Here is a 23,127-nt window from a genome sequence, read left to right on the forward strand (position 1 = left end):
GTGGTGTACAACTGAATTTCAGACAGCTCTTTAATACCACATAGTGATTGACAAGTGTTTGTAAAGGGAGAGGTCAAGGTTTGCTGCTTGATTTTATACACCTCTCACTGAAAACACAATTATAGCACAGTTTTGGTGTCCCAGAGAAGACGCTCAAATGTTTCACATCCCAATCAGCGGATAAAAAAAAACTCAGGTCCCACCGAGATTTGAACTCGGATCGCTGGATTCAGAGTCCAGAGTGCTAACCATTACACCATGGAACCCCTGTGAGAGTGTGTGAACTGCCTGATCATGGCAACCTGCCAAAAAGTATTCAGCCAATATGTAATATATATGTATATATATATGTATATATATATATAGTTTTATATACTGTTGATTATAAGATGAAAAATCTATTTAAAAAAATAGAGAAATTATCCCAGTAAAATGCAACACAGTCCCTTCCCTGGCAATCTTTCACCATACACTCAAAGAAATGATGTAAAGAAAACATTTACTTTACCCTGAAATCCTGACTCATGCCTGTACTGAAGTTGTGCACAGTTCACTTCTAAAACAAAAAAAACCCTTTTTACATGACAGTCAAAGCTGTGATCATAAGATGCAAATATTAAACCCAAAGGTTACCTGAATGAATTTCCTAGTTTGAGTTTGTCTCCACCTGCTGGGCATCAGAAGTGTTTAGGATGGAGGATGTATTTGCAGCTGTCCTGCAGGTGGAGGTGGTGTAGGACAAGCAGAGCAGCAGGTTTGTGAGTGTGTTTAACGTCAATTAAAAAGACAAAGAAGGACTGATGAGGTTGCTGTGTGAGGTAGAGACAGGTATAAGGGTGTATATAAAGATTGGGTCTCGCTGCATTGCTCAGTCTGCACTACAGCATCTATTCACAGGCACCATCCCACTACTGAGCGACACGGGGGCTTTGACCTGCTCCGTCTCCGACCTGGGCCGGTGCACCCCTCCTTAGGCGACCTGGTGGTCCCGGGCTCCCCGAGGATCACCATATCAATGCCGAACTTAGTGTGGATACCCGATCGACACAGCCTGCTGCAGCTCAGAGCTCCTGACCTTAAACGATCCTCCAACCTCAGCCTTCCGGTAGCTTGGATTACAGGCACGCGCCACCGCACCCGGCGAGAAGCAGCTACGTTAACAAGGATTTTAACTATGTCTGAGGTGACATCATCACATAAACTTCCTGCCCATCATTAGCCAAGTTGTAATGCAATAAGTTATTAGATAGAGAGATAGAGAGATTGATTGATTGATTGATTGATTTAGTTTGTCTTCACCTGCTGGGCGGCAGGAGTGTTTAGGGTGGAGGATTTAGTTGCAGGTGGAGGTGGTGCAGGACAAGCAGAGCAGCAGGTTTGTGAGTGTTTTTGACGTCAATTAAAAATATAAATAAGGGCTGACGAGGCTGCTGTGTGAGGTAGAGACAGGTATAATGGTGTGTATAAAGATTGGGTCTCGCTGTATTGCTCAGGCTGCGCTACAGCATCTATTCACAGGCACCATCCCACTACTGAGCAGCACGGGGGCTTTGACCTGCTCCGTCTCCGACCTGGGCCGGTGCACCCCTCCTTAGGCGACCTGGTGGTCCCGGGCTCCCCCAGGATCACCATATCGATGCCGAACTTAGCGCGGACACCCGATCGACACAGCCTGCTGCAGCTCAGAGCTCCTGTGCTCAAACGATCCTCCAACCTCAGCCTCCCAGTAACTTGGATGACAGGCACGCGCCACCGCACCCGGCGAGAAGCAGCTACGTTCACAGGAAGTTTTACTTTCATTCATGTGAGCTCATCAGGTTAGTGGCCATCATCAGCCAAGATGAAATGCTGTAAAAGTAAAAAACCTAATCATTTCAAAATGAGGAAGTCAGCACAGTAATAACAGGTTGTTGTTTTTTGTTGGGTTTTTTTTTTTTTGACCAAGCAAAAACATGACAGCCTTTTTAATAAGCCGAAGGACAGCGTATGTGTACGTGTGTGTTTGTATATTATTGTTTTGTGTGTACACTGTCAGAAATACAATAAAAATGTTGAAGGATTTTTACTCAGTGTTTACAATTTTCACAAGTATCTGATTGAATTGATGACAGCCTGTCATATTTTCATGCCATGACATGGGATGGGACCAGTCCTTATTTTAGGCTAATTGGAGTCAATAAGAAAGATTGTTTCAACTTGCTGAAAGTTTTGACTTCACAAAATCAGGTTTTTAGCACATCAGTGTCAATGTGAGCACATTCAAAGATGCACACATTTAGTTGTGCACCAGTAATCAGCTTCCTGTAGTGAATTTTATTAGAATTATGTAGAATGTTTTTACAGTGTACATCATTATAAAATCCACTACAGTTCAGGGATGAACGGTGCACAACTGTGATAAGCAAGTTGTGAGAAACCTCGTGGTTCAACCAAATTTCAAGTGTATGTTGTGACAATATGAAGAAGAGCAAAGCTTGAATGTCAGAAGTGGGATTCGAACCCACGCCTCCAGAGGAGACTGCGACCTGAACGCAGCGCCTTAGACCGCTCGGCCATCCTGACGTACTACATGGGACTTTCGTGGAGGTTACAACTTTAGATAGTTGGGACGACACAAACGTTATACTCCACATAACACATATAGCAGCTGTTCAGCCATGGAAACACATACTCGTGGCGCCCACTTTCTGTGCTGACTTTGAAGTCAGCTGTGCAGTTAGTGAGTCAGGGGAGTGTTTGTGACTTTTACGCACAAGCGCACCTCAGCACTCAGACACCCCACTCTGTAACTTTGTGTGGTGTACAACTGAATTTCAGACAGCTCTTTAATACCACATAGTGATTGACAAGTGTTTGTAAAGGGAGAGGTCAAGGTTTGCTGCTTGATTTTATACACCTCTCACTGAAAACACAATTATAGCACAGTTTTGGTGTCCCAGAGAAGACGCTCAAATGTTTCACATCCCAATCAGCGGATAAAAAAAAACTCAGGTCCCACCGAGATTTGAACTCGGATCGCTGGATTCAGAGTCCAGAGTGCTAACCATTACACCATGGAACCCCTGTGAGAGTGTGTGAACTGCCTGATCATGGCAACCTGCCAAAAAGTATTCAGCCAATATGTAATATATATGTATATATATATGTATATATATATATAGTTTTATATACTGTTGATTATAAGATGAAAAATCTATTTAAAAAAATAGAGAAATTATCCCAGTAAAATGCAACACAGTCCCTTCCCTGGCAATCTTTCACCATACACTCAAAGAAATGATGTAAAGAAAACATTTACTTTACCCTGAAATCCTGACTCATGCCTGTACTGAAGTTGTGCACAGTTCACTTCTAAAACAAAAAAAACCCTTTTTACATGACAGTCAAAGCTGTGATCATAAGATGCAAATATTAAACCCAAAGGTTACCTGAATGAATTTCCTAGTTTGAGTTTGTCTCCACCTGCTGGGCATCAGAAGTGTTTAGGATGGAGGATGTATTTGCAGCTGTCCTGCAGGTGGAGGTGGTGTAGGACAAGCAGAGCAGCAGGTTTGTGAGTGTGTTTAACGTCAATTAAAAAGACAAAGAAGGACTGATGAGGTTGCTGTGTGAGGTAGAGACAGGTATAAGGGTGTATATAAAGATTGGGTCTCGCTGCATTGCTCAGTCTGCACTACAGCATCTATTCACAGGCACCATCCCACTACTGAGCGACACGGGGGCTTTGACCTGCTCCGTCTCCGACCTGGGCCGGTGCACCCCTCCTTAGGCGACCTGGTGGTCCCGGGCTCCCCGAGGATCACCATATCAATGCCGAACTTAGTGTGGATACCCGATCGACACAGGCTGCTGCAGCTCAGAGCTCCTGACCTTAAACGATCCTCCAACCTCAGCCTTCCGGTAGCTTGGATTACAGGCACGCGCCACCGCACCCGGCGAGAAGCAGCTACGTTAACAAGGATTTTAACTATGTCTGAGGTGACATCATCACATAAACTTCCTGCCCATCATTAGCCAAGTTGTAATGCAATAAGTTATTAGATAGAGAGATAGAGAGATTGATTGATTGATTGATTGATTTAGTTTGTCTTCACCTGCTGGGCGGCAGGAGTGTTTAGGGTGGAGGATTTAGTTGCAGGTGGAGGTGGTGCAGGACAAGCAGAGCAGCAGGTTTGTGAGTGTTTTTGACGTCAATTAAAAATATAAATAAGGGCTGACGAGGCTGCTGTGTGAGGTAGAGACAGGTATAATGGTGTGTATAAAGATTGGGTCTCGCTGTATTGCTCAGGCTGCGCTACAGCATCTATTCACAGGCACCATCCCACTACTGAGCAGCACGGGGGCTTTGACCTGCTCCGTCTCCGACCTGGGCCGGTGCACCCCTCCTTAGGCGACCTGGTGGTCCCGGGCTCCCCCAGGATCACCATATCGATGCCGAACTTAGCGCGGACACCCGATCGACACAGCCTGCTGCAGCTCAGAGCTCCTGTGCTCAAACGATCCTCCAACCTCAGCCTCCCAGTAACTTGGATGACAGGCACGCGCCACCGCACCCGGCGAGAAGCAGCTACGTTCACAGGAAGTTTTACTTTCATTCATGTGAGCTCATCAGGTTAGTGGCCATCATCAGCCAAGATGAAATGCTGTAAAAGTAAAAAACCTAATCATTTCAAAATGAGGAAGTCAGCACAGTAATAACAGGTTGTTGTTTTTTGTTGGGTTTTTTTTTTTTTGACCAAGCAAAAACATGACAGCCTTTTTAATAAGCCGAAGGACAGCGTATGTGTACGTGTGTGTTTGTATATTATTATTTTGTGTGTACACTGTCAGAAATACAATAAAAATGTTGAAGGATTTTTACTCAGTGTTTACAATTTTCACAAGTATCTGATTGAATTGATGACAGCCTGTCATATTTTCATGCCATGACATGGGATGGGACCAGTCCTTATTTTAGGCTAATTGGAGTCAATAAGAAAGATTGTTTCAACTTGCTGAAAGTTTTGACTTCACAAAATCAGGTTTTTAGCACATCAGTGTCAATGTGAGCACATTCAAAGATGCACACATTTAGTTGTGCACCAGTAATCAGCTTCCTGTAGTGAATTTTATTAGAATTATGTAGAATGTTTTTACAGTGTACATCATTATAAAATCCACTACAGTTCAGGGATGAACGGTGCACAACTGTGATAAGCAAGTTGTGAGAAACCTCGTGGTTCAACCAAATTTCAAGTGTATGTTGTGACAATATGAAGAAGAGCAAAGCTTGAATGTCAGAAGTGGGATTCGAACCCACGCCTCCAGAGGAGACTGCGACCTGAACGCAGCGCCTTAGACCGCTCGGCCATCCTGACGTACTACATGGGACTTTCGTGGAGGTTACAACTTTAGATAGTTGGGACGACACAAACGTTATACTCCACATAACACATATAGCAGCTGTTCAGCCATGGAAACACATACTCGTGGCGCCCACTTTCTGTGCTGACTTTGAAGTCAGCTGTGCAGTTAGTGAGTCAGGGGAGTGTTTGTGACTTTTACGCACAAGCGCACCTCAGCACTCAGCACAGTTGCACACCCCACTCTGTAACTTTGTGTGGTGTACAACTGAATTTCAGACAGCTCTTTAATACCACATAGTGATTGACAAGTGTTTGTAAAGGGAGAGGTCAAGGTTTGCTGCTTGATTTTATACACCTCTCACTGAAAACACAATTATAGCACAGTTTTGGTGTCCCAGAGAAGACGCTCAAATGTTTCACATCCCAATCAGCGGATAAAAAAACTCAGGTCCCACCGAGATTTGAACTCGGATCGCTGGATTCAGAGTCCAGAGTGCTAACCATTACACCATGGAACCCCTGTGAGAGTGTGTGAACTGCCTGATCATGGCAACCTGCCAAAAAGTATTCAGCCAATATGTAATATATATGTATATATATATGTATATATATATATAGTTTTATATACTGTTGATTATAAGATGAAAAATCTATTTAAAAAAATAGAGAAATTATCCCAGTAAAATGCAACACAGTCCCTTCCCTGGCAATCTTTCACCATACACTCAAAGAAATGATGTAAAGAAAACATTTACTTTACCCTGAAATCCTGACTCATGCCTGTACTGAAGTTGTGCACAGTTCACTTCTAAAACAAAAAAAACCCTTTTTACATGACAGTCAAAGCTGTGATCATAAGATGCAAATATTAAACCCAAAGGTTACCTGAATGAATTTCCTAGTTTGAGTTTGTCTCCACCTGCTGGGCATCAGAAGTGTTTAGGATGGAGGATGTATTTGCAGCTGTCCTGCAGGTGGAGGTGGTGTAGGACAAGCAGAGCAGCAGGTTTGTGAGTGTGTTTAACGTCAATTAAAAAGACAAAGAAGGACTGATGAGGTTGCTGTGTGAGGTAGAGACAGGTATAAGGGTGTATATAAAGATTGGGTCTCGCTGCATTGCTCAGTCTGCGCTACAGCATCTATTCACAGGCACCATCCCACTACTGAGCGACACGGGGGCTTTGACCTGCTCCGTCTCCGACCTGGGCCGGTGCACCCCTCCTTAGGCGACCTGGTGGTCCCGGGCTCCCCGAGGATCACCATATCAATGCCGAACTTAGTGTGGATACCCGATCGACACAGCCTGCTGCAGCTCAGAGCTCCTGACCTTAAACGATCCTCCAACCTCAGCCTTCCGGTAGCTTGGATTACAGGCACGCGCCACCGCACCCGGCGAGAAGCAGCTACGTTAACAAGGATTTTAACTATGTCTGAGGTGACATCATCACATAAACTTCCTGCCCATCATTAGCCAAGTTGTAATGCAATAAGTTATTAGATAGAGAGATAGAGAGATTGATTGATTGATTGATTTAGTTTGTCTTCACCTGCTGGGCGGCAGGAGTGTTTAGGGTGGAGGATTTAGTTGCAGGTGGAGGTGGTGCAGGACAAGCAGAGCAGCAGGTTTGTGAGTGTTTTTGACGTCAATTAAAAATATAAATAAGGGCTGACGAGGCTGCTGTGTGAGGTAGAGACAGGTATAATGGTGTGTATAAAGATTGGGTCTCGCTGTATTGCTCAGGCTGCGCTACAGCATCTATTCACAGGCGCCATCCCACTACTGAGCAGCACGGGGGCTTTGACCTGCTCCGTCTCCGACCTGGGCCGGTGCACCCCTCTTTAGACGACCTGGTGGTCCCGGGCTCCCCCAGGATCACCATATCGATGCCGAACTTAGCGCGGACACCCGATCGACACAGCCTGCTGCAGCTCAGAGCTCCTGTGCTCAAACGATCCTCCAACCTCAGCCTCCCAGTAACTTGGATGACAGGCACGCGCCACCGCACCCGGCGAGAAGCAGCTACGTTCACAGGAAGTTTTACTTTCATTCATGTGAGCTCATCAGGTTAGTGGCCATCATCAGCCAAGATGAAATGCTGTAAAAGTAAAAAACCTAATCATTTCAAAATGAGGAAGTCAGCACAGTAATAACAGGTTGTTGTTTTTTGTTGGGTTTTTTTTTTTTTGACCAAGCAAAAACATGACATAGCCTTTTTAATAAGCCGAAGGACAGCGTATGTGTACGTGTGTGTTTGTATATTATTGTTTTGTGTGTACACTGTCAGAAATACAATAAAAATGTTGAAGGATTTTTACTCAGTCTTTACAATTTTCGCAAGTATCTGATTGAATTGATGACAGCCTGTCATATTTTCATGCCATGACATGGGATGGGACCAGTCCTTATTTTAGGCTAATTGGAGTCAATAAGAAAGATTGTTTCAACTTGCTGAAAGTTTTGACTTCACAAAATCAGGTTTTTAGCACATCAGTGTCAATGTGAGCACATTCAAAGATGCACACATTTAGTTGTGCACCAGTAATCAGCTTCCTGTAGTGAATTTTATTAGAATTATGTAGAATGTTTTTACAGTGTACATCATTATAAAATCCACTACAGTTCAGGGATGAACGGTGCACAACTGTGATAAGCAAGTTGTGAGAAACCTCGTGGTTCAACCAAATTTCAAGTGTATGTTGTGACAATATGAAGAAGAGCAAAGCTTGAATGTCAGAAGTGGGATTCGAACCCACGCCTCCAGAGGAGACTGCGACCTGAACGCAGCGCCTTAGACCGCTCGGCCATCCTGACGTACTACATGGGACTTTCGTGGAGGTTACAACTTTAGATAGTTGGGACGACACAAACGTTATACTCCACATAACACATATAGCAGCTGTTCAGCCATGGAAACACATACTCGTGGCGCCCACTTTCTGTGCTGACTTTGAAGTCAGCTGTGCAGTTAGTGAGTCAGGGGAGTGTTTGTGACTTTTACGCACAAGCGCACCTCAGCACTCAGACACCCCACTCTGTAACTTTGTGTGGTGTACAACTGAATTTCAGACAGCTCTTTAATACCACATAGTGATTGACAAGTGTTTGTAAAGGGAGAGGTCAAGGTTTGCTGCTTGATTTTATACACCTCTCACTGAAAACACAATTATAGCACAGTTTTGGTGTCCCAGAGAAGACGCTCAAATGTTTCACATCCCAATCAGCGGATAAAAAAAACTCAGGTCCCACCGAGATTTGAACTCGGATCGCTGGATTCAGAGTCCAGAGTGCTAACCATTACACCATGGAACCCCTGTGAGAGTGTGTGAACTGCCTGATCATGGCAACCTGCCAAAAAGTATTCAGCCAATATGTAATATATATGTATATATATATGTATATATATATATAGTTTTATATACTGTTGATTATAAGATGAAAAATCTATTTAAAAAAATAGAGAAATTATCCCAGTAAAATGCAACACAGTCCCTTCCCTGGCAATCTTTCACCATACACTCAAAGAAATGATGTAAAGAAAACATTTACTTTACCCTGAAATCCTGACTCATGCCTGTACTGAAGTTGTGCACAGTTCACTTCTAAAACAAAAAAAACCCTTTTTACATGACAGTCAAAGCTGTGATCATAAGATGCAAATATTAAACCCAAAGGTTACCTGAATGAATTTCCTAGTTTGAGTTTGTCTCCACCTGCTGGGCATCAGAAGTGTTTAGGATGGAGGATGTATTTGCAGCTGTCCTGCAGGTGGAGGTGGTGTAGGACAAGCAGAGCAGCAGGTTTGTGAGTGTGTTTAACGTCAATTAAAAAGACAAAGAAGGACTGATGAGGTTGCTGTGTGAGGTAGAGACAGGTATAAGGGTGTATATAAAGATTGGGTCTCGCTGCATTGCTCAGTCTGCGCTACAGCATCTATTCACAGGCACCATCCCACTACTGAGCGACACGGGGGCTTTGACCTGCTCCGTCTCCGACCTGGGCCGGTGCACCCCTCCTTAGGCGACCTGGTGGTCCCGGGCTCCCCGAGGATCACCATATCAATGCCGAACTTAGTGTGGATACCCGATCGACACAGCCTGCTGCAGCTCAGAGCTCCTGACCTTAAACGATCCTCCAACCTCAGCCTTCCGGTAGCTTGGATTACAGGCACGCGCCACCGCACCCGGCGAGAAGCAGCTACGTTAACAAGGATTTTAACTATGTCTGAGGTGACATCATCACATAAACTTCCTGCCCATCATTAGCCAAGTTGTAATGCAATAAGTTATTAGATAGAGAGATAGAGAGATTGATTGATTGATTGATTTAGTTTGTCTTCACCTGCTGGGCGGCAGGAGTGTTTAGGGTGGAGGATTTAGTTGCAGGTGGAGGTGGTGCAGGACAAGCAGAGCAGCAGGTTTGTGAGTGTTTTTGACGTCAATTAAAAATATAAATAAGGGCTGACGAGGCTGCTGTGTGAGGTAGAGACAGGTATAATGGTGTGTATAAAGATTGGGTCTCGCTGTATTGCTCAGGCTGCGCTACAGCATCTATTCACAGGCACCATCCCACTACTGAGCAGCACGGGGGCTTTGACCTGCTCCGTCTCCGACCTGGGCCGGTGCACCCCTCCTTAGGCGACCTGGTGGTCCCGGGCTCCCCCAGGATCACCATATCGATGCCGAACTTAGCGCGGACACCCGATCGACACAGCCTGCTGCAGCTCAGAGCTCCTGTGCTCAAACGATCCTCCAACCTCAGCCTCCCAGTAACTTGGATGACAGGCACGCGCCACCGCACCCGGCGAGAAGCAGCTACGTTCACAGGAAGTTTTACTTTCATTCATGTGAGCTCATCAGGTTAGTGGCCATCATCAGCCAAGATGAAATGCTGTAAAAGTAAAAAACCTAATCATTTCAAAATGAGGAAGTCAGCACAGTAATAACAGGTTGTTGTTTTTTGTTGGGTTTTTTTTTTTTTGACCAAGCAAAAACATGACAGCCTTTTTAATAAGCCGAAGGACAGCGTATGTGTACGTGTGTGTTTGTATATTATTGTTTTGTGTGTACACTGTCAGAAATACAATAAAAATGTTGAAGGATTTTTACTCAGTCTTTACAATTTTCACAAGTATCTGATTGAATTGATGACAGCCTGTCATATTTTCATGCCATGACATGGGATGGGACCAGTCCTTATTTTAGGCTAATTGGAGTCAATAAGAAAGATTGTTTCAACTTGCTGAAAGTTTTGACTTCACAAAATCAGGTTTTTAGCACATCAGTGTCAATGTGAGCACATTCAAAGATGCACACATTTAGTTGTGCACCAGTAATCAGCTTCCTGTAGTGAATTTTATTAGAATTATGTAGAATGTTTTTACAGTGTACATCATTATAAAATCCACTACAGTTCAGGGATGAACGGTGCACAACTGTGATAAGCAAGTTGTGAGAAACCTCGTGGTTCAACCAAATTTCAAGTGTATGTTGTGACAATATGAAGAAGAGCAAAGCTTGAATGTCAGAAGTGGGATTCGAACCCACGCCTCCAGAGGAGACTGCGACCTGAACGCAGCGCCTTAGACCGCTCGGCCATCCTGACGTACTACATGGGACTTTCGTGGAGGTTACAACTTTAGATAGTTGGGACGACACAAACGTTATACTCCACATAACACATATAGCAGCTGTTCAGCCATGGAAACACATACTCGTGGCGCCCACTTTCTGTGCTGACTTTGAAGTCAGCTGTGCAGTTAGTGAGTCAGGGGAGTGTTTGTGACTTTTACGCACAAGCGCACCTCAGCACTCAGACACCCCACTCTGTAACTTTGTGTGGTGTACAACTGAATTTCAGACAGCTCTTTAATACCACATAGTGATTGACAAGTGTTTGTAAAGGGAGAGGTCAAGGTTTGCTGCTTGATTTTATACACCTCTCACTGAAAACACAATTATAGCACAGTTTTGGTGTCCCAGAGAAGACGCTCAAATGTTTCACATCCCAATCAGCGGATAAAAAAAAACTCAGGTCCCACCGAGATTTGAACTCGGATCGCTGGATTCAGAGTCCAGAGTGCTAACCATTACACCATGGAACCCCTGTGAGAGTGTGTGAACTGCCTGATCATGGCAACCTGCCAAAAAGTATTCAGCCAATATGTAATATATATGTATATATATATGTATATATATATATAGTTTTATATACTGTTGATTATAAGATGAAAAATCTATTTAAAAAAATAGAGAAATTATCCCAGTAAAATGCAACACAGTCCCTTCCCTGGCAATCTTTCACCATACACTCAAAGAAATGATGTAAAGAAAACATTTACTTTACCCTGAAATCCTGACTCATGCCTGTACTGAAGTTGTGCACAGTTCACTTCTAAAACAAAAAAAACCCTTTTTACATGACAGTCAAAGCTGTGATCATAAGATGCAAATATTAAACCCAAAGGTTACCTGAATGAATTTCCTAGTTTGAGTTTGTCTCCACCTGCTGGGCATCAGAAGTGTTTAGGATGGAGGATGTATTTGCAGCTGTCCTGCAGGTGGAGGTGGTGTAGGACAAGCAGAGCAGCAGGTTTGTGAGTGTGTTTAACGTCAATTAAAAAGACAAAGAAGGACTGATGAGGTTGCTGTGTGAGGTAGAGACAGGTATAAGGGTGTATATAAAGATTGGGTCTCGCTGCATTGCTCAGTCTGCACTACAGCATCTATTCACAGGCACCATCCCACTACTGAGCGACACGGGGGCTTTGACCTGCTCCGTCTCCGACCTGGGCCGGTGCACCCCTCCTTAGGCGACCTGGTGGTCCCGGGCTCCCCGAGGATCACCATATCAATGCCGAACTTAGTGTGGATACCCGATCGACACAGCCTGCTGCAGCTCAGAGCTCCTGACCTTAAACGATCCTCCAACCTCAGCCTTCCGGTAGCTTGGATTACAGGCACGCGCCACCGCACCCGGCGAGAAGCAGCTACGTTAACAAGGATTTTAACTATGTCTGAGGTGACATCATCACATAAACTTCCTGCCCATCATTAGCCAAGTTGTAATGCAATAAGTTATTAGATAGAGAGATAGAGAGATTGATTGATTGATTGATTGATTTAGTTTGTCTTCACCTGCTGGGCGGCAGGAGTGTTTAGGGTGGAGGATTTAGTTGCAGGTGGAGGTGGTGCAGGACAAGCAGAGCAGCAGGTTTGTGAGTGTTTTTGACGTCAATTAAAAATATAAATAAGGGCTGACGAGGCTGCTGTGTGAGGTAGAGACAGGTATAATGGTGTGTATAAAGATTGGGTCTCGCTGTATTGCTCAGGCTGCGCTACAGCATCTATTCACAGGCACCATCCCACTACTGAGCAGCACGGGGGCTTTGACCTGCTCCGTCTCCGACCTGGGCCGGTGCACCCCTCCTTAGGCGACCTGGTGGTCCCGGGCTCCCCCAGGATCACCATATCGATGCCGAACTTAGCGCGGACACCCGATCGACACAGCCTGCTGCAGCTCAGAGCTCCTGTGCTCAAACGATCCTCCAACCTCAGCCTCCCAGTAACTTGGATGACAGGCACGCGCCACCGCACCCGGCGAGAAGCAGCTACGTTCACAGGAAGTTTTACTTTCATTCATGTGAGCTCATCAGGTTAGTGGCCATCATCAGCCAAGATGAAATGCTGTAAAAGTAAAAAACCTAATCATTTCAAAATGAGGAAGTCAGCACAGTAATAACAGGTTGTTGTTTTTTGTTGGGTTTTTTTTTTTTTGACCAAGCAAAAACATGACAGCCTTTTTAATAAGCCGAAGGACAGCGTATGTGTACGTGTGTGTTTGTATATTATTGTTTTGTGTGTACACTGTCAGAAATACAATAAAAATGTTGAAGGATTTTTACTCAGTGTTTACAATTTTCACAAGTATCTGATTGAATTGATGACAGCCTGTCATATTTTCATGCCATGACATGGGATGGGACCAGTCCTTATTTTAGGCTAATTGGAGTCAATAAGAAAGATTGTTTCAACTTGCTGAAAGTTTTGACTTCACAAAATCAGGTTTTTAGCACATCAGTGTCAATGTGAGCACATTCAAAGATGCACACATTTAGTTGTGCACCAGTAATCAGCTTCCTGTAGTGAATTTTATTAGAATTATGTAGAATGTTTTTACAGTGTACATCATTATAAAATCCACTACAGTTCAGGGATGAACGGTGCACAACTGTGATAAGCAAGTTGTGAGAAACCTCGTGGTTCAACCAAATTTCAAGTGTATGTTGTGACAATATGAAGAAGAGCAAAGCTTGAATGTCAGAAGTGGGATTCGAACCCACGCCTCCAGAGGAGACTGCGACCTGAACGCAGCGCCTTAGACCGCTCGGCCATCCTGACGTACTACATGGGACTTTCGTGGAGGTTACAACTTTAGATAGTTGGGACGACACAAACGTTATACTCCACATAACACATATAGCAGCTGTTCAGCCATGGAAACACATACTCGTGGCGCCCACTTTCTGTGCTGACTTTGAAGTCAGCTGTGCAGTTAGTGAGTCAGGGGAGTGTTTGTGACTTTTACGCACAAGCGCACCTCAGCACTCAGCACAGTTGCACACCCCACTCTGTAACTTTGTGTGGTGTACAACTGAATTTCAGACAGCTCTTTAATACCACATAGTGATTGACAAGTGTTTGTAAAGGGAGAGGTCAAGGTTTGCTGCTTGATTTTATACACCTCTCACTGAAAACACAATTATAGCACAGTTTTGGTGTCCCAGAGAAGACGCTCAAATGTTTCACATCCCAATCAGCGGATAAAAAAACTCAGGTCCCACCGAGATTTGAACTCGGATCGCTGGATTCAGAGTCCAGAGTGCTAACCATTACACCATGGAACCCCTGTGAGAGTGTGTGAACTGCCTGATCATGGCAACCTGCCAAAAAGTATTCAGCCAATATGTAATATATATGTATATATATATATATAGTTTTATATACTGTTGATTATAAGATGAAAAATCTATTTAAAAAAATAGAGAAATTATCCCAGTAAAATGCAACACAGTCCCTTCCCTGGCAATCTTTCACCATACACTCAAAGAAATGATGTAAAGAAAACATTTACTTTACCCTGAAATCCTGACTCATGCCTGTACTGAAGTTGTGCACAGTTCACTTCTAAAACAAAAAAAACCCTTTTTACATGACAGTCAAAGCTGTGATCGTAAGATGCAAATATTAAACCCAAAGGTTACCTGAATGAATTTCCTAGTTTGAGTTTGTCTCCACCTGCTGGGCATCAGAAGTGTTTAGGATGGAGGATGTATTTGCAGCTGTCCTGCAGGTGGAGGTGGTGTAGGACAAGCAGAGCAGCAGGTTTGTGAGTGTGTTTAACGTCAATTAAAAAGACAAAGAAGGACTGATGAGGTTGCTGTGTGAGGTAGAGACAGGTATAAGGGTGTATATAAAGATTGGGTCTCGCTGCATTGCTCAGTCTGCGCTACAGCATCTATTCACAGGCACCATCCCACTACTGAGCGACACGGGGGCTTTGACCTGCTCCGTCTCCGACCTGGGCCGATGCACCCCTCCTTAGGCGACCTGGTGGTCCCGGGCTCCCCGAGGATCACCATATCAATGCCGAACTTAGTGTGGATACCCGATCGACACAGCCTGCTGCAGCTCAGAGCTCCTGACCTTAAACGATCCTCCAACCTCAGCCTTCCGGTAGCTTGGATTACAGGCACGCGCCACCGCACCCGGCGAGAAGTAGCAACGTTAACAAGGATTTTAACTATGTCTGAGGTGACATCATCACATAAACTTCCTGCCCATCATTAGCCAAGTTGTAATGCAATAAGTTATTAGATAGAGAGATAGAGAGATTGATTGATTGATTGATTGATTGATTTAGTTTGTCTTCACCTGCTGGGCGGCAGGAGTGTTTAGGGTGGAGGATTTAGTTGCAGGTGGAGGTGGTGCAGGACAAGCAGAGCAGCAGGTTTGTGAGTGTTTTTGACGTCAATTAAAAATATAAATAAGGGCTGACGAGGCTGCTGTGTGAGGTAGAGACAGCTATAATGGTGTGTATAAAGATTGGGTCTCGCTGCATTGCTCAGGCTGCGCTACAGCATCTATTCACAGGCGCCATCCCACTACTGAGCAGCACGGGGGCTTTGACCTGCTCCGTCTCCGACCTGGGCCGGTGCACCCCTCTTTAGACGACCTGGTGGTCCCGGGCTCCCCCAGGATCACCATATCGATGCCGAACTTAGCGCGGACACCCGATCGACACAGCCTGCTGCAGCTCAGAGCTCCTGTGCTCAAACGATCCTCCAACCTCAGCCTCCCAGTAACTTGGATGACAGGCACGCGCCACCGCACCCGGCGAGAAGCAGCTACGTTCACAGGAAGTTTTACTTTCATTCATGTGAGCTCATCAGGTTAGTGGCCATCATCAGCCAAGATGAAATGCTGTAAAAGTAAAAAACCTAATCATTTCAAAATGAGGAAGTCAGCACAGTAATAACAGGTTGTTGTTTTTTGTTGGGTTTTTTTTTTTTGACCAAGCAAAAACATGACATAGCCTTTTTAATAAGCCGAAGGACAGCGTATGTGTACGTGTGTGTTTGTATATTATTGTTTTGTGTGTACACTGTCAGAAATACAATAAAAATGTTGAAGGATTTTTACTCAGTGTTTACAATTTTCGCAAGTATCTGATTGAATTGATGACAGCCTGTCATATTTTCATGCCATGACATGGGATGGGACCAGTCCTTATTTTAGGCTAATTGGAGTCAATAAGAAAGATTGTTTCAACTTGCTGAAAGTTTTGACTTCACAAAATCAGGTTTTTAGCACATCAGTGTCAATGTGAGCACATTCAAAGATGCACACATTTAGTTGTGCACCAGTAATCAGCTTCCTGTAGTGAATTTTATTAGAATTATGTAGAATGTTTTTACAGTGAACATCATTATAAAATCCACTACAGTTCAGGGATGAACGGTGCACAACTGTGATAAGCAAGTTGTGAGAAACCTCGTGGTTCAACCAAATTTCAAGTGTATGTTGTGACAATATGAAGAAGAGCAAAGCTTGAATGTCAGAAGTGGGATTCAAACCCACGCCTCCAGAGGAGACTGCGACCTGAACGCAGCGCCTTAGACTGCTCGGCCATCCTGACGTACTACATGGGACTTTCGTGGAGGTTACAACTTTAGATAGTTGGGACGACACAAACGTTATACTCCACATAACACATATAGCAGCTGTTCAGCCATGGAAACACATACTCGTGGCGCCCACTTTCTGTGCTGACTTTGAAGTCAGCTGTGCAGTTAGTGAGTCAGGGGAGTGTTTGTGACTTTTACGCACAAGCGCACCTCAGCACTCAGACACCCCACTCTGTAACTTTGTGTGGTGTACAACTGAATTTCAGACAGCTCTTTAATACCACATAGTGATTGACAAGTGTTTGTAAAGGGAGAGGTCAAGGTTTGCTGCTTGATTTTATACACCTCTCACTGAAAACACAATTATAGCACAGTTTTGGTGTCCCAGAGAAGACGCTCAAATGTTTCACATCCCAATCAGCGGATAAAAAAACTCAGGTCCCACCGAGATTTGAACTCGGATCGCTGGATTCAGAGTCCAGAGTGCTAACCATTACACCATGGAACCCCTGTGAGAGTGTGTGAACTGCCTGATCATGGCAACCTGCCAAAAAGTATTCAGCCAATATGTAATATATATGTATATATATATATATGTATATATATATATATGTATATATATATATATGTATATATATATATATATATATAGTTTTATATACTGTTGATTATAAGATGAAAAATCTATTTAAAAAATAGAGAAATTATCCCAGTAAAATGCAACACAGTCCCTTCCCTGGCAATCTTTCACCATACACTCAAAGAAATGATGTAAAGAAAACATTTACTTTACCCTGAAATCCTGACTCATGCCTGTACTGAAGTTGTGCACAGTTCACTTCTAAAACAAAAAAAAACCCTTTTTACATGACAGTCAAAGCTGTGATCATAAGATGCAAATATTAAACCCAAAGGTTACCTGAATGAATTTCCTAGTTTGAGTTTGTCTCCACCTGCTGGGCATCAGAAGTGTTTAGGATGGAGGATGTATTTGCAGCTGTCCTGCAGGTGGAGGTGGTGTAGGACAAGCAGAGCAGCAGGTTTGTGAGTGTGTTTAACGTCAATTAAAAAGACAAAGAAGGACTGATGAGGTTGCTGTGTGAGGTAGAGACAGGTATAAGGGTGTATATAAAGATTGGGTCTCGCTGCATTGCTCAGTCTGCGCTACAGCATCTATTCACAGGCACCATCCCACTACTGAGCGACACGGGGGCTTTGACCTGCTCCGTCTCCGACCTGGGCCGGTGCACCCCTCCTTAGGCGACCTGGTGGTCCCGGGCTCCCCGAGGATCACCATATCAATGCCGAACTTAGTGTGGATACCCGATCGACACAGGCTGCTGCAGCTCAGAGCTCCTGACCTTAAACGATCCTCCACCCTCAGCCTTCCGGTAGCTTGGATTACAGGCACGCGCCACCGCACCCGGCGAGAAGCAGCTACGTTAACAAGGATTTTAACTATGTCTGAGGTGACATCATCACATAAACTTCCTGCCCATCATTAGCCAAGTTGTAATGCAATAAGTTATTAGATAGAGAGATAGAGAGATTGATTGATTGATTGATTTAGTTTGTCTCCACCTGCTGGGCGGCAGGAGTGTTTAGGGTGGAGGATTTAGTTGCAGGTGGAGGTGGTGCAGGACAAGCAGAGCAGCAGGTTTGTGAGTGTTTTTGACGTCAATTAAAAATATAAATAAGGGCTGACGAGGCTGCTGTGTGAGGTAGAGACAGGTATAATGGTGTGTATAAAGATTGGGTCTCGCTGTATTGCTCAGGCTGCGCTACAGCATCTATTCACAGGCGCCATCCCACTACTGAGCAGCACGGGGGCTTTGACCTGCTCCGTCTCCGACCTGGGCCGGTGCACCCCTCTTTAGACGACCTGGTGGTCCCGGGCTCCCCCAGGATCACCATATCGATGCCGAACTTAGCGCGGACACCCGATCGACACAGCCTGCTGCAGCTCAGCGCTCCTGTGCTCAAACGATCCTCCAACCTCAGCCTTCCGGTAACTTGGATGACAGGCACGCGCCACCGCACCCGGCGAGAAGCAGCTACGTTCACAGGAAGTTTTACTTTCATTCATGTGAGCTCATCAGGTTAGTGGCCATCATCAGCCAAGATGAAATGCTGTAAAAGTAAAAAACCTAATCATTTCAAAATGAGGAAGTCAGCACAGTAATAACAGGTTGTTGTTTTTTGTTGGGTTTTTTTTTTTTGACCAAGCAAAAACATGACAGCCTTTTTAATAAGCCGAAGGACAGCGTATGTGTACGTGTGTGTTTGTATATTATTGTTTTGTGTGTACACTGTCAGAAATACAATAAAAATGTTGAAGGATTTTTACTCAGTGTTTACAATTTTCGCAAGTATCTGATTGAATTGATGACAGCCTGTCATATTTTCATGCCATGACATGGGATGGGACCAGTCCTTATTTTAGGCTAATTGGAGTCAATAAGAAAGATTGTTTCAACTTGCTGAAAGTTTTGACTTCACAAAATCAGGTTTTTAGCACATCAGTGTCAATGTGAGCACATTCAAAGATGCACACATTTAGTTGTGCACCAGTAATCAGCTTCCTGTAGTGAATTTTATTAGAATTATGTAGAATGTTTTTACAGTGTACATCATTATAAAATCCACTACAGTTCAGGGATGAACGGTGCACAACTGTGATAAGCAAGTTGTGAGAAACCTCGTGGTTCAACCAAATTTCAAGTGTATGTTGTGACAATATGAAGAAGAGCAAAGCTTGAATGTCAGAAGTGGGATTCGAACCCACGCCTCCAGAGGAGACTGCGACCTGAACGCAGCGCCTTTAGACCGCTCGGCCATCCTGACGTACTACATGGGACTTTCGTGGAGGTTACAACTTTAGATAGTTGGGACGACACAAACGTTATACTCCACATAACACATATAGCAGCTGTTCAGCCATGGAAACACATACTCGTGGCGCCCACTTTCTGTGCTGACTTTGAAGTCAGCTGTGCAGTTAGTGAGTCAGGGGAGTGTTTGTGACTTTTACGCACAAGCGCACCTCAGCACTCAGACACCCCACTCTGTAACTTTGTGTGGTGTACAACTGAATTTCAGACAGCTCTTTAATACCACATAGTGATTGACAAGTGTTTGTAATACTGTTAGATAATAACCACAAATTGTTACATTTGTGGAGCTGTGCCCATCATCAGCCAAGCTGTAACACAGTATTTGATGAGATAAATAAATAGATAGATAGGTAGACAGGTAGATAGATAGATAGATAGATAGATAGATAGATCTAGATAGAACATCTTTCCAGATAAAAATACCTTTGTTTTTTTTATACATCTTCCAGTCTGTGAAGTGAAACGTTGTGTGGAAAGTGGATGAATGTGAAAGCTTGGGATGAGGGTCAGAGGGGAGTAGCTAGGGTTTTGGCACCCCACTAGTTCTAACAGAGAGCGTGCATTGTTCTCTGACCTAAATTTCATGACATGGAACTGCAGAATAAAAAAAGGTCAGAGGGAATTGGACGCAGCAGCAATGTATTCACTCTCCACCGCCCCACACAAATTGGTCAGACTATGACATCATCCAACTGTCAAAAAGTATTTTAAGACTAATTAGGAAAGTGCATTTTAGGAAAGATGTTAACCAATGAGCATATCTGATCTCATTTTCCTCATTTTTGCAGCTTTGGAGCAACTTTTCCAAAATATGCATTCACTGATTAGTTAATGATAAATGTTATGATAAAGGAAAAGGCCAAGGAACACCAGAACCTCTTGTACTCACAAATGTGAAGCTGTATTTCAGAGCAATCACTGTATACACAGCATACTAGGACAAGGATGTAATAAATGAGGCAACATGCTTTCAGAGGCACAGTCAAGGTCACATTAAGGCCACACATTAGAAAGACTACAAGGAAATCTTTCTAAGTTTAAACAATTTCAAGCCCCGTATTTCCTCACCTGTTCGGCAGTACCCAGTTTTCCATTCACTTGACTTTCACCTGTCAATACACCTGCTCTCATTCCACTACAAACCAGCCACTCGGAATGTATTTCTGTCTACCACACATAAGTGTTTTCTTGTAAGACGTTTGGCAAGTCACAGTAAGAAAAACAAATGTGTCACTTTGACGGTCAAACCCCATTTAGTTGCTTTGGTTTTAGGGCCCTGTAAACCCCACTTTCATCTCAGCTGTTCTGCTTGGGTTCAAAACACTCTTAAGTATAATGTATAATAAACAGAAAAGAGACATTAAAATGCTCTTTTTGTCCAGCAGGCTCATCAGCATCTAAAACACATCTAGCGGCATCATCACATTCACGGGGGTGTCTTGTCAAGCCCCACTTGTCATTTCTCTGTGCCTGTTAGCTCATCTCGGTGCGTGGAGGAGGCGGTAGAGGGAAAATATAAATCCCACACTCCTTTTTATCACACTGACTCCATTCTTCACGGGCCTTGATGAGACAGGGGAGCAAACCTGGGTGGAGTCTGAAGATTTATGACTGCCAGAAGTGTGCTGGCCATTAGATCCCTGTGTCCTGCTAATGAACAATCACACTGAGAGGTACAGTATCTTTGGAGCTCATCGATCAAGAGTCATCTTCAGGGACGTGCAAGCTGTAGTCTGACAAGGTGGCACCAAAGGACAACAAGATTCATCTTTGTTTTCTACTCAGACTTGTACTCATGCTAGATCATGTGGTGTAGTGTCTCTGACGGAACACCACATGTTGTAAGTTTGTAGTTTTAGGTTTCATGTGTTTTTCTAAATCAGAGCTGAATTGCAACAGATTAACACAATAAAGTTGCAGTTAATAAATCAGTTTAGGATGTGCCAGACTGATAGTAGCAGCAAAACTGGCCCTGCATAACTCTAACCACAAACCCCCCAACATGCAATCACACCATCGTTACTCCTTTTGCCCCCTTGGGTATTGATGTGCAGTCGGCAGCCTCAGCTGCTGGTGATGCAGAACCTTCCCTGTGTTGTCATCAGTGTTGTGGCGTCTCATGGGAGAGCAGAGATGAGTGCTGTAATTAGCGGGGAATGAGGCCAGCAGCAACAAGAGCGTCTGTGTGGGGCCCCCTCTGGCCTCTGGGGACTCTGAGACGCGTGGCTAACCTGTGGTGCACTACCTGTGGCACTGAGGGCTGATGTGTTAGACACACAGTAAAGTGCCTTTATTTGAATTTTTCTTCCAAGGAGCCGGATTTTCTCGTATTTTTTTAAAAAGTTGTTTTGAGTAGTAGTTCTACAGGACTTGTGAAGGTCTTTGTTTGGCCATTGGCTGCTTTTTTACTTATTTTCAATGCATGTCAGATATATGTTTTTTTTTATTTGTTAGCTCTCATCTATGAATCATTAAGGTACAAAAAAAGGTCCATAACTCAAGAGAAGAACCAGTGTTCTGCACACACAAAATCCACCTAACCTGACACAAGACTTGAGAACCACATCTGGACCTTCAGTTGATCATCTACTGTTCACTGAAGTCTCATCAGCAATGGCCTCAGTGGAAGGGTGGCTGTCAAGAAGCCATTCTTAAGGAAAGGAAATAAGGGTGAAAGGATGAGGTATGCTAAATTATACAAGAACTGAACTGAAAATGAGTGGCGTCAGGTCTGTTAAATAACTGTTTGATTGTTATTTATCCTTATTTTAGGTTTTGTGCTGTTAGACTACACACTGCCTGTGTATTTCTGTAAATACCATGCAAAGTGACAGTTTGAGCCACTGGTGTTGGGGATCTCCACAACTGATGGAATTATAAATGCAGAAAAGTACTGTCAGAGTTTGATTGACCACGTAATGCCATCTGGAAAGTGTCTGATTTCCATGTCATTTTTCAGGATGGCAATGATCCCAAACACACATTGATTGTAGTAAAAGCATACCTGGATAGAAAAAACACACAACTGAGCACTTTACTCATGGATTTGGCTCCACAGTCTCTCAGCCTCAACGTCATTGGAGCAGTGTGGATCATCTTGACAGAGAACAGGGCAAAAGGCAACTTTTCAATTTTGGACATGAGGAGGGATTCAAGAATTTGGAATAGTACTGTAAAAACAACGCTTTTTAAATTTGTCCCAGTTGGAAAAGCAGAGGTGGAAAAAATAAAATCAGCATGTCAAATACTGGCATGGCTTCAGACACAGTTGATGGGAGCTACTAGTAATGCTGAAAAATATTTGTGTTTTACCTGTATGCTGTCACAAAGACTATGTTAAAAAGAATTACAAGAATATTGCCAGCAGAAAAAAAAGAAAGACAATCAGTGTGCAAGACCAGAAGCAAAAAGGAATGGATGAGTGTCCTCATGCAAAATCATAAATTTAGGGAAATAAATTATTTCTTTTACACAGGACGAGGATAAACTAAATGAACTAACACATAAACTAACACTAATTTAATCCAGATTAAAATTGTGTGGATTTATATGGTGTCAAAGACATGAAATGACTGTTTATATACTTAATTAATCTTTATGAAGAATTTGTTTTGTTTTGTTCTCTCCTGAAAATTCAGCAAATGTCTTATCATGTTTTCACTGTTAGAATGGACTGTAATAAATGACTTGTGTTTCCACTGTGTG

General features: G+C 43.7%; 28 non-coding genes across 28 annotated transcripts; all 28 read right to left on the minus strand.

Moving 5' to 3' along the window:
• Window positions 1-194: 194 nt before the first annotated feature.
• Window positions 195-266, minus strand: trnaq-cug (transfer RNA glutamine (anticodon CUG)). Its single transcript has one exon. It is a non-coding gene; the product is annotated as a tRNA-Gln (tRNA).
• A 577-nt stretch (window positions 267-843) lies between these two features.
• On the minus strand, window positions 844-1,142 carry LOC146652082 (signal recognition particle RNA). Its single transcript, XR_014907771.1, has one exon.
• Window positions 1,143-1,464: 322 nt separating this feature from the next.
• On the minus strand, window positions 1,465-1,763 carry LOC146652083 (signal recognition particle RNA). The gene has a single exon (XR_014907750.1).
• Window positions 1,764-2,479: 716 nt separating this feature from the next.
• Window positions 2,480-2,562, minus strand: trnal-cag (transfer RNA leucine (anticodon CAG)). Its single transcript has one exon. It is a non-coding gene; the product is annotated as a tRNA-Leu (tRNA).
• Window positions 2,563-2,989: 427 nt separating this feature from the next.
• trnaq-cug (transfer RNA glutamine (anticodon CUG)) lies at window positions 2,990-3,061 on the minus strand. The gene has a single exon. It is a non-coding gene; the product is annotated as a tRNA-Gln (tRNA).
• Window positions 3,062-3,638: 577 nt separating this feature from the next.
• Window positions 3,639-3,937, minus strand: LOC146652086 (signal recognition particle RNA). Its single transcript, XR_014907769.1, has one exon.
• Window positions 3,938-4,259: 322 nt separating this feature from the next.
• Window positions 4,260-4,558, minus strand: LOC146652087 (signal recognition particle RNA). Its single transcript, XR_014907751.1, has one exon.
• A 716-nt stretch (window positions 4,559-5,274) lies between these two features.
• On the minus strand, window positions 5,275-5,357 carry trnal-cag (transfer RNA leucine (anticodon CAG)). The gene has a single exon. It is a non-coding gene; the product is annotated as a tRNA-Leu (tRNA).
• A 434-nt stretch (window positions 5,358-5,791) lies between these two features.
• trnaq-cug (transfer RNA glutamine (anticodon CUG)) lies at window positions 5,792-5,863 on the minus strand. The gene has a single exon. It is a non-coding gene; the product is annotated as a tRNA-Gln (tRNA).
• A 577-nt stretch (window positions 5,864-6,440) lies between these two features.
• On the minus strand, window positions 6,441-6,739 carry LOC146652090 (signal recognition particle RNA). Its single transcript, XR_014907767.1, has one exon.
• Window positions 6,740-7,057: 318 nt separating this feature from the next.
• On the minus strand, window positions 7,058-7,356 carry LOC146652091 (signal recognition particle RNA). Its single transcript, XR_014907758.1, has one exon.
• Window positions 7,357-8,074: 718 nt separating this feature from the next.
• trnal-cag (transfer RNA leucine (anticodon CAG)) lies at window positions 8,075-8,157 on the minus strand. Its single transcript has one exon. It is a non-coding gene; the product is annotated as a tRNA-Leu (tRNA).
• A 426-nt stretch (window positions 8,158-8,583) lies between these two features.
• Window positions 8,584-8,655, minus strand: trnaq-cug (transfer RNA glutamine (anticodon CUG)). The gene has a single exon. It is a non-coding gene; the product is annotated as a tRNA-Gln (tRNA).
• A 577-nt stretch (window positions 8,656-9,232) lies between these two features.
• LOC146652094 (signal recognition particle RNA) lies at window positions 9,233-9,531 on the minus strand. Its single transcript, XR_014907768.1, has one exon.
• A 318-nt stretch (window positions 9,532-9,849) lies between these two features.
• Window positions 9,850-10,148, minus strand: LOC146652095 (signal recognition particle RNA). The gene has a single exon (XR_014907752.1).
• Window positions 10,149-10,864: 716 nt separating this feature from the next.
• On the minus strand, window positions 10,865-10,947 carry trnal-cag (transfer RNA leucine (anticodon CAG)). Its single transcript has one exon. It is a non-coding gene; the product is annotated as a tRNA-Leu (tRNA).
• A 427-nt stretch (window positions 10,948-11,374) lies between these two features.
• Window positions 11,375-11,446, minus strand: trnaq-cug (transfer RNA glutamine (anticodon CUG)). Its single transcript has one exon. It is a non-coding gene; the product is annotated as a tRNA-Gln (tRNA).
• A 577-nt stretch (window positions 11,447-12,023) lies between these two features.
• LOC146652098 (signal recognition particle RNA) lies at window positions 12,024-12,322 on the minus strand. Its single transcript, XR_014907772.1, has one exon.
• A 322-nt stretch (window positions 12,323-12,644) lies between these two features.
• Window positions 12,645-12,943, minus strand: LOC146652099 (signal recognition particle RNA). The gene has a single exon (XR_014907754.1).
• Window positions 12,944-13,659: 716 nt separating this feature from the next.
• trnal-cag (transfer RNA leucine (anticodon CAG)) lies at window positions 13,660-13,742 on the minus strand. Its single transcript has one exon. It is a non-coding gene; the product is annotated as a tRNA-Leu (tRNA).
• Window positions 13,743-14,176: 434 nt separating this feature from the next.
• trnaq-cug (transfer RNA glutamine (anticodon CUG)) lies at window positions 14,177-14,248 on the minus strand. Its single transcript has one exon. It is a non-coding gene; the product is annotated as a tRNA-Gln (tRNA).
• A 567-nt stretch (window positions 14,249-14,815) lies between these two features.
• Window positions 14,816-15,114, minus strand: LOC146652102 (signal recognition particle RNA). The gene has a single exon (XR_014907770.1).
• Window positions 15,115-15,440: 326 nt separating this feature from the next.
• On the minus strand, window positions 15,441-15,739 carry LOC146652103 (signal recognition particle RNA). The gene has a single exon (XR_014907761.1).
• Window positions 15,740-16,456: 717 nt separating this feature from the next.
• On the minus strand, window positions 16,457-16,539 carry trnal-cag (transfer RNA leucine (anticodon CAG)). Its single transcript has one exon. It is a non-coding gene; the product is annotated as a tRNA-Leu (tRNA).
• Window positions 16,540-16,964: 425 nt separating this feature from the next.
• Window positions 16,965-17,036, minus strand: trnaq-cug (transfer RNA glutamine (anticodon CUG)). Its single transcript has one exon. It is a non-coding gene; the product is annotated as a tRNA-Gln (tRNA).
• A 621-nt stretch (window positions 17,037-17,657) lies between these two features.
• LOC146652106 (signal recognition particle RNA) lies at window positions 17,658-17,956 on the minus strand. Its single transcript, XR_014907773.1, has one exon.
• Window positions 17,957-18,274: 318 nt separating this feature from the next.
• LOC146652107 (signal recognition particle RNA) lies at window positions 18,275-18,573 on the minus strand. Its single transcript, XR_014907763.1, has one exon.
• A 715-nt stretch (window positions 18,574-19,288) lies between these two features.
• trnal-cag (transfer RNA leucine (anticodon CAG)) lies at window positions 19,289-19,372 on the minus strand. Its single transcript has one exon. It is a non-coding gene; the product is annotated as a tRNA-Leu (tRNA).
• Between the last annotated feature and the right edge of the window lie 3,755 nt (window positions 19,373-23,127).

Source organism: Rhamphochromis longiceps, linkage group LG15, assembly GCF_057381845.1.
Source record: "Rhamphochromis longiceps isolate RC_006_pf linkage group LG15, R_longiceps_female_GT1.1, whole genome shotgun sequence".
NCBI lineage: Eukaryota > Metazoa > Chordata > Actinopteri > Cichliformes > Cichlidae > Rhamphochromis > Rhamphochromis longiceps.